Genomic DNA, 8,538 nt, shown 5'->3' on the forward strand with positions numbered 1-8,538 from the left:
GAAATATTTATAAGCAGAAATTTTGTAAACAAAACCTCAGTTTAATTGGGCTAAAGATATATAATCAGCCCTCTCCCTCCCTTGGTGTTTATAAAAGGCAAAGGCAAAGGCAAAGCAAAATCATTTCTGCAAAAGCAAATAGTTTCTTGTAGTGATTGGGATGGAACATCAGGACAGGTAGACGGGCTCTATTAAATTGTATACTTGAAACCTTTGTAATTTTTATGAACCAATGTCACCCCAATAAATTTAATAAAAAATATCCTTGACCCACAAGAACAAAAAACCTGTAGCCAAATGAGACAGGTCTGCTTTGACTCACCATTTGCAGAAGGTCCATTGAGCTAATAACTTTGAACACAAGGACCAATCAAGAAGCCCCAGATCTTGGCCAACAATCAAAGGTCAAACGATGATGATGGACAATCCTCCCACCAACACTTCAAAGTAAATACTGTTATCCACAATTCACAAATAAGGAAACTGAGTCTCAGGAAGATTTCAATGTGTGCCAAGGACGTACTGCTGGTAAGTGAAGGAAATGAAATTTGAGCCAGGTTGTACCTGGGGAACCCAGTCCATGTTCTTTTGAACTCCAAAGTGGGCATTTTTCCTTCAGAGGCATTTTCCCTTCCTCTGGGTCTGCTCCCCCTTTCCCACCCAGGCCTAACCCAAAAGCCGATTCCTTGCCTTGCCTTCTGCTTTTGGAAAAACACCCACAAGTTATTGATTATATGCTGAGAAGATTAAAATACTTCAGGAAGGCCCTAGAAACCTAACAAAATAATGGAAGCCAATATGTAAAGCATTATAGAATTTTCTATTATTATTTACTAAATTGTGATTTTTAAAAAAGTAATTACATGTTTATGGTGTAATTTGTTTCAAAGAAAACCTGAAGGGTGTAATCAGTGTACTAAGTGGGTAATGACTCCTCAAGTGATCTAAGAACATTACTTTAAATAATTCAAGAACTTGTGCAAAAACCCTCCTGATGATCTTCTTCCCAGTGCTCTCCATGTCACCAAGGCCATGGAGCTCTGGCATTTGTGTGAGTCCTATTTCAGGCTTCCTGTCAGGCAGTCTTTCAGTTAAAGACCCAGCAACAGATAAATAGTCTGACTTCCCATTTTAAACTTGGGTCATTTACATTAAGTCTGCCAGGGGTGGGAGGAAGTGGATTTCAACAAAGAACCACAGGATCTGATAGCTGGCCATTTTTCCCTTTGTAGAAGTTTCACCTGAAATTTTTTTCTGCTCCTGGGGCTTAAGATGTCATTGCCTAGTGGTGTGACACCATGCTTTGGTTGAACCTCATAAAAAAAAGGTTCATTGTATTTTGTCACTATGATGCTCCTTATTCAAGTAAAATTAGCCTCACCCTCTTTAATGAAAAACTTGAGAAACAAAAATCATTTCAACATATTTCATAAATCATTTCAACATATTTTAGGGTGGTGGATAATGGAGATGTTATTTGATCTCATAATTATGAATGAGCTAGTGACTGGGGGAAACAAGATGGGTCCTCTCTTGGAAGAGCTCAGCCAGGCAGTGTCTCTGAATGGGCAGGCTGTCTGAGTTATTTCATGATCAGGTTTGCCTTGCTGATCCAGGCTTTGATCTGAAGCTCTCGCAATCCCTTGGGTTTGGCCTGACTCTTTGAGAAAGACAGCTCCCCATTGGGCAGGCCTTGATCCTGGGAAAATCTTGGCTGAATTTTGGTGGTTCTACTTAAATTAAGTTCAGCATCCTAAGAGAAAATAAGCAGGGCAAGCAAGAGTCATGATGGGAGATACCCAGGTATCCTGGGTACATGTATGTTGTTAGCCATTTTAGATAAACATATAATAAGAAGAAATTAGTAATAATGTTGTTATTGTATTAGCCATAGTTTGGGTTACATAGTATGTGTCAGACATCATGATAAGTATGCTGTTATTTCATTTAATCCACACAAGCAATAAGATAGATATTACTACCTAATTCTCATTTTCCTTTTTTTTATGAGGAAATTGCGGGTTAGAATTGTTAAATGATTTGACCAAAGCCATATGGACAAGGTGCTAAGATTTAAGCCCAAGTTTGTCTTATTCCAAGCAGACAGCTTTCAAAAATATACATTCACACACATAAAGCCCACTTACATTTATTTATGTCTATGGCTGTTCCGCTATCAATATCATGAGTTCATACTGATACCACCAATTCCAACCACACAGCCCAGGGTCTCTCCATATTCACAACTCCGCCATGTGCATTTGTGGAGATTAAATATAATGGTGTATATAAAACACCCAGCAGGCTTGCCACATGGTGCCTCATGTGAATTGGAGAAACTCCTCAAGGTGGACAACTTGGCAAGTGGAATACGATCATTGTAGCTCCTACTCACCACCTCAGCTGGGCATCTCTGTTGCATTGCAAAACCAGAATCAGATTGCATGGACTCTCTGCAGAGTCAGCATGCAGTAAGTGGTAAATTACACTCAAGGCTAAATCTTTTAGGAAAACAGCATATATATATATAAAATCTTATGACTAATATAATTTTTCCTTGGAAGATTTTTCATAACTAATAAGGAGTAGAATGAAAAAGAAAAGTGTCACTAAGGGTTTCCACTTGGATGGGAAATCAATGCAATCCAGGGCATTGTCAATATTACCAATTATATCTAGTTGAGCGTAATGAAAGTGGGTTGATTGATCTATTACAGATTATTTTTTTTAACCTGATCCCGGGCTGTATGTCACTGTAAACTGTGAATCAGAAGGAGGTTGATATAAATATAAAAACTATTCCTCTTGTCCAAAAGCCTGGTTAGCAGCTGAGAAGAAACTGGTCTATCCATAACGTAGAGTATGTAATTAAAAATGACATTGAAGGTAAGGGAGTAAAAAAGCCTTGTCTAATTTCATGTACATGATCAGTAAAGATTGCTGACAGATTTATGAGCTTCAAGCTGCTAAACATTCCTCTGCTGAATTTTTCCACTAACTTGTCTTGAAGACAGGCAAATAAGCTCATCTTCAGGCCCTTCGGATGATCTTTCCCCAGGACCTGATGGACTTTAAATCCGTCAGAGAGAAACCAATTAAATCTGACTCGATGCTACAAAAGTCTGAGACCCTGAGATGAAGGCTCTAAATGAGACACAACCTCTCCTACTGGTGTTGTCTACGCAGAGGACAGCAAGGGGATCAGGATGATCACATCTGCCTTAGGAACGGGGTGGACACAGTGTGGGCAGCCTCCTCCGTCCATGCTACATACATTAGTGACGCAGAACTCCAGGCCCCTGTGGCAACTGCTCTGCTGCACTGTGTTTCTTTGTAACCTCTCGATGAGAACAGAAGTGGAAGAACCCAGAACCACGAGATCGCTCACCTCCCAATCCAGGTGACAATGACACTTGAAGAATGTCTTGGGGGATGCTGAGAATTGAAGAATAATGTCCAAGAGACACAGCGAAGGCAACATTGTTGCTCCCAGAGTTGGCAGCTGTCATCCAAGTGCTTTCAAGAGTTTTGAAAATTTCAAGCTGCAACAGATGACATTTTAAGGATATAGATAGACTTGTCTTAAAGAATTGGCTCACATTATTGCGGTGGCTGAAATTTGTAGGGCCAGGTGGAAACTCAGGCAGGAGTTGATGTTTCAGTGTTAAGACAGAATTTCTTTTCTGGGAAACCTCAGTTTTTGTTTTTATGCCTTCAATTGATTAAACGAGGCCCACCACATTATTAAGGTACTTTCTTTTACTTAAAATTAACTGCTTATAACGTTAACCACATCTACAAAATACTTTCAGAACAACAGCTAATGGTGTTTGATTAAATAACTGGGTCCTACAGCTCAGTCAAGTTGGCACATAAAACTAACCATCAAACAGCTTTGCTCTAATGCTCTATTTATATGTTAAAGACTATGCAAAAGACAAGTCAGATGAGTTCTATGTGATTTATTTTCCAGTCATTTGCTCCCCCAAAACAATCCTCAGTCAACATTTATCCATGAAGGAAACGAGGAATGAGCTCTCCACCAGATTAGTGTGAAAGAACGTAGTACAGAGTATGCATACAGTAAGTGCTCAGTAAATGAGTTCTCTCTCCTTCCTCATGACATATCCCCTGCTCTTCTCCTACTGAGGATGGAAGAAGGAAAGAGGTTCATTCTGTCCTCCTGGGTCCGAGGATTCCAGGGTTCAGGAATCACCCTTGTTGCCACCTTTTGTCACCTGGTAAACTTCCACCACAGATGGGAGGGAAATATCATCACCCCAGGAGTGAGAGGATTCCAGCTAATTCTTTGTCAGGATCAGCCTGTGTGCAGGGCGGAGTGCGTGACAGCTCTGGCTGACCATCATCCCACTCCTACCTGTTTCTCCGTTCAGTTGGATGCAGAGGTTAGGCATGGTTTTAGAATAAAACAGACCAGAATTTAAACTCATTTCCCCCATTTGCCAGCTGTGACACATGCGGTAAATCATCTGCCATTTCTCTATTAGTAAAATGGGATCATGTATCTATTGTGTAAGGCTGACATAAGGGCGAAATGGAATAACAGGGGAAGAACTTCACATAGGGCCTGGAACTGGGTAAGAATGCGATAGCTATTAATGGTTATTGCTTCGACTTAATGTTCTAGCACTCGAGTAACATTCCTTTAGCTTAAATCCTCCACGCACGGTCATAGATTTTAGTGCCACCTGACATAAGTGCCACATTATGTTACCAACGCCCAGTGTGAATCGATATCCCAGGTGACTTTCATACATAAGAGGAGTGAACTGGGGCCCCGAGGAGGCCAGAGGTGAGAGTACAGAGAAAGCAGAAGAAAACTTTGTTATATTTTGCAGCATTTCCCTAGCCTCAGAGGTTCATGTTTCTTAAGGAGAAAAACTGGGTCCCTGGCCAGATGCTACTTCGTTATCATCCACATGTGATCCAATAGCAAATCCCACAGCCCACTGTCAGAACATGGAGTAGAAGAAGTTAATTACGAAATAAAGAAAATTAACTCTATTCTGAAAAAGAGAACCACAAAGGTGAAACTCAGGCCATCATCCTAGAAGGGAAAAATAGGTAAAGAAAAAGGAGAAAGAAGATAGAGGAGCATGAAGGGCTCAGAATAATTCTCTGACCTTTAGCTTTTAAGATCAAGGCAATTTGAATACAAAGAGTTTTCCTAAACAAACCATACATAAACTACAAGTGTATATGTAATGGTTTTAAAAAAGCAGCACGAAATTCCCATAGCTCCTAAGACTTGAGATCTGGAGCCAATGAGGGTTGCACAATAGTTACAAGTGTGTGGAGTAGAGTCAGATGACCTTGGTGTGGGTGTCAGGTGGAGCATTGACTGGCTGTGTGACCTGGGCCTCAGTTCTTACTTCTGTAAAATGGTAATGATAATGATGATGACGATGATGATGATAATAATATCTGGGGGTGGCTCCATAGTATAGTCGTTAGCACGTCTGCTTTACACGCAGAAGGTCCTGGGTGGAGCCACAGACCATACCCTGGGTGTGCCCGGCCCCAGGTGCTCCAGGCCCCCCGAGTACACTGGGGGTACCTGGCCCGGGGGGGAACAGGCCCCAGGCCCCAGGACCCGGGTGCATGCCTCGAGTGTGTGGGAAGAGATATCCCGCCTTCAGAGATCCAGTTTTTAAGGGGAAACTGCAACATCCATAGGTCAGGGGTGGAGGTGGGGCGGGGTGTGGCGGGGAATTAAACAGGGGAAAAAAATAATAATATCTACTTCATAGGGTTCTTGTGAAGAGTAAATGTGAACATGTAAGTGAAGTATTTAGCTAAATGTTTGACATCTAAGAACTCAGTAAATTATTTTTTGATTATTATCATCATCACCATAATCTCTATCTAACTTATAAAACAAGAAATAGCAGTATCAGAAATGAACTTACAATGTAGAGTGGTGGAAAAATATCACCTATAGCAAATCAAAGTTTTCTGCATTATACTAGATAAACCTGTCGTCAGGAGTTGGTTAATTAAGGCTCAGTTATATTAAGACTAAAATTATTTAAAGGCATTGAATGACTATAGAAATAGAACCAAAAAAAAAAAAAGTGCAGCTAGAAACAGGGCAGGCTAAATAGAAGATCTTTCAATGAGCCAAACAACACTAGGGCATCAATAAGTCTCTACTAATAGAAGACAATTGGTTCTGGGGCTCATGACCCCAAATGGCCTGCAGAAGCTTTTGGTCAAGGAGACTTTAGTTTAAGGTTCTCAGCTGGGGATGCAAATGTTTTATGAATAAACAAAGCACCAGCCTTCTTGAGCATTAATTTTACTTGATAGCACGAATGTTTAAATGCTGTAAATACATACAAGCATGATACATGGAAGAACACAGAGTGACCATTGGAATTATAATACATGTGCAGGGAAGCCATCAAACACTCTAATACTAACACTAAATAATTCCATGCCTTATGACTATTAATAACGTATAATCTGACCAAAGCAGTTTTTTAAGTACTTTATGTTCTCTGCTGGAATCAAGTCAGTAATTCCATTTATATGGTTAATGAGGAAGCCATGAGTCCAAATTAAGTACCCGAGAAGATGTATGTAATTACAGGCAAGGGGAGCTCCTTTATTCTTTTTTTCCTCTGAAGATATAATATTGCTTTTCCATTAAACACTTTATTTTTTGTCCTTGAACTCTATTTTGAATAGTGAATAATACCCTGGAAAGAAGTGACTATTATAGCTCATGATGGTTTTGAGTTGGGTGACCCATGCATTGCTAGGACCTCAGAATAACCCTGGTCCATTAATGAGCTTCCTCTACAGAATTCACACTCCAGTTGGTCCAAGCAATCAGGTTTCTCTGCGTGCCAGTGAATAGGACAGAGGGGGAATGCTCAGTGACATGCCCTTCTCAAACTCTGCAAGGCAATATTAGCCCATGACCCTCTTTCAAAATGAGGACAGTAGAGCAAGGTGGCTAAGAGTGTGGGTGCTAGAGTCAGACCGACCTTTCTATCCCAGCTCATTTATTTAGTTCATCATTGGTTAAGTTGCTTAATGTCTTTCATACCAAGCTTTCTCAACGTTAAAAAAAAATTAAGTCTTTAAAATTGGTATAGTAACTACTTTTAGGTTTATTAGGAGATTTATTTATTTTTATCAGAAAAGGAAGGACAGGAAGGAAGGAAAGCAGGAAGGAAGGATGGAAAGAAGAAAGGAAGGAAAAGAGAGAGGACTCCCAGAAGAATCACAGCTTTACTCAAGAGACCAGTGGGAGGACGGGCTAAGGGAACCATTCCCAGGGCCTAGAGCTCCTCCTCCCACAGTCTGTCCTTGTTCTCTGTCACTGAAAGCAGGGAACGCGAACAGAGCAGCAGCCTCCTTGTAGAGCCAGACCCTGTGAGCGGCAGTGAGTTTACGTGTTTTGGTGGGTGTGGCGGGGTATGTGGTTCAGCGGGTTTAAAGAATGCAAAGAGAGGGCGCTGCTGAGTCTGTCTTACGGCCATGCTCCCAGGAAAGGACGTCTGGCTGGATCCATTTGTCCTTGCCGTGCAATTACCAGCCTAATTAGAGGAGGAGGAAGTTATAGCAAAAAAGCCTAATGCAGCTTAAATGACGATCACTCACTCTGGCTACAGAGATACACAAATATATGGGTAGAATTGGGAACATATTCAGAAATGTATAAAGGAGATATCGCCCCTTGGTTATGAGTAGATTATTTTAGGAAAATGAAAGAAATTTCCTCTTGGAGGAGATTCCATGTCCTTTTACTGCAAATAATCTAAGCTAGACAATAAGGGTTATTCAATATGTTTTTTTTTTACCAAATGCTTCCAGATAATCCTACATAAGAGGTTTCGGAACCAGGAGACGAAGGTCATCATACATCAACAACACACTTACTGAGTCTTTTCTATATGCCAGCACAGGGCTAATGCTTTAAATATATTTTATCTTTTATTTTATAAAACGACCTCATACTTTAAGTGAGGAGACTGGGCTAGATGACAAGTAACCTTTTCGAGGCCATGCTGATAGTGCCAAACTCAGATTCGAACCCGTATTTATCCTGCTTTAAATCTTGTATTCTAAATCGCCGCGGTCTACTTTCTTTCACAAGAGAGAACGTGCGTGTACACATACACGAATGCCCCTCCAAGGGAGAAACTGCGGAGGAAAAGGAGCCAGAGGTCTTGGTGATGTCTATAAGGGATGAAGCAGGAGGCAACTCCAGAATTGTTGATAGTGACACCAATGACAATCATCACCTTCTAGTTAGGTGAAATTCGATATAAATGACAGCTTTGTTAGAAAGTGGAAGCCCTTTGCGTTGTAGGCAGGTGCCCACTGGGCTCTGGGAACTGGCCGGCACTAGATTATCCGGTCCTTTCTGCCAGGAGGGCTGCGCACAGGGAACAGGTCATCACGGTGATGGCGTCTCAGGGATTGAGTCCATCTCAGCTCGTGTCCCCAAAGCCTCCCCGGAGGCACATGTTCTGCTGCAGGAGAACAAGCAGCTTTGCCTGATAG

Source organism: Pteropus alecto, unplaced genomic scaffold (genome assembly GCF_000325575.1).
Source record: "Pteropus alecto unplaced genomic scaffold, ASM32557v1 scaffold177, whole genome shotgun sequence".
In the NCBI taxonomy this organism is placed as follows: domain Eukaryota; kingdom Metazoa; phylum Chordata; class Mammalia; order Chiroptera; family Pteropodidae; genus Pteropus; species Pteropus alecto.